Source organism: Cryptotermes secundus, unplaced genomic scaffold (assembly GCF_002891405.2).
Source record: "Cryptotermes secundus unplaced genomic scaffold, Csec_1.0 scaffold2989, whole genome shotgun sequence".
In the NCBI taxonomy this organism is placed as follows: domain Eukaryota; kingdom Metazoa; phylum Arthropoda; class Insecta; order Blattodea; family Kalotermitidae; genus Cryptotermes; species Cryptotermes secundus.
Genome location: NW_019738001.1, coordinates 1 through 927, shown reverse-complemented (window position 1 = coordinate 927; position 927 = coordinate 1).

The following is a 927-nucleotide window of genomic DNA, read 5'->3' as shown; positions in this document are numbered from 1 at the left end:
GTACAGCCCCTGATCTCTGTCCCTGGGGGTTGTATAGAAATGACACACACAAATAAACCTCAAATTGTACAAAATGAAAAAATTGGATGTTTGTTTTGGATACAACTGGTAACAATTGTGATATTATTAAAACGGCAGTATGGTTAATCTCAATTATGTATTTTATAGGGACAAATCTGATCACAAATTCTATGACTGAAACCTTTCTTATAGGGGAAAATTAATATTATGATAAATGTATATGGTTATTTAAATGAAGTAACCCTGATGGGAAAACTGATGTAGCATGGGTAGACAGACGAGTATACAGTCTATACAAAACAGGTAGACTAGTGTCTAAATGGCCTATATTAAGCATATGGAACATAAGTAGATGGGCATCCATAGAGCCTATGAAGCAAGCCTATGTGAAGCAAAGGATGGCAGGTGTCTATACAGCCTATATGAAATATAGGCAGACCATCGTCTTATTAACTACAGGTGGACAGGGATCTATATAGGCTGTATTGAGTAGAGTTTATGAGTCATTTAAGCAGCTAGTGTCTAAATGGCCTATATTAAGCATATGGAACATAAGTAGATGGGCATCCATAGAGCCTATGAAGCAAGCCTATGTGAAGCAAAGGATGGCAGGTGTCTATACAGCCTATATGAAATATAGGCAGACCATCGTCTTATTAACTACAGGTGGACAGGGATCTATATAGGCTGTATTGAGTAGAGTTTATGAGTCATTTAAGCAGCATATAGTAATTATGGGTAGACAGGCGTCCACATGGCCTATGTTAGGTTTGGGGAGACAGGCGTTTACATGGCCTGTGTTAAGTTCAGGGAGACGGGCGTCCACATGGCCTGTGTTAAAAAAAGGCAGATACACTTTTGCATAGCCCATTTTAAAGTGAGGTAGTGAAGTGTGCAATATTTCCA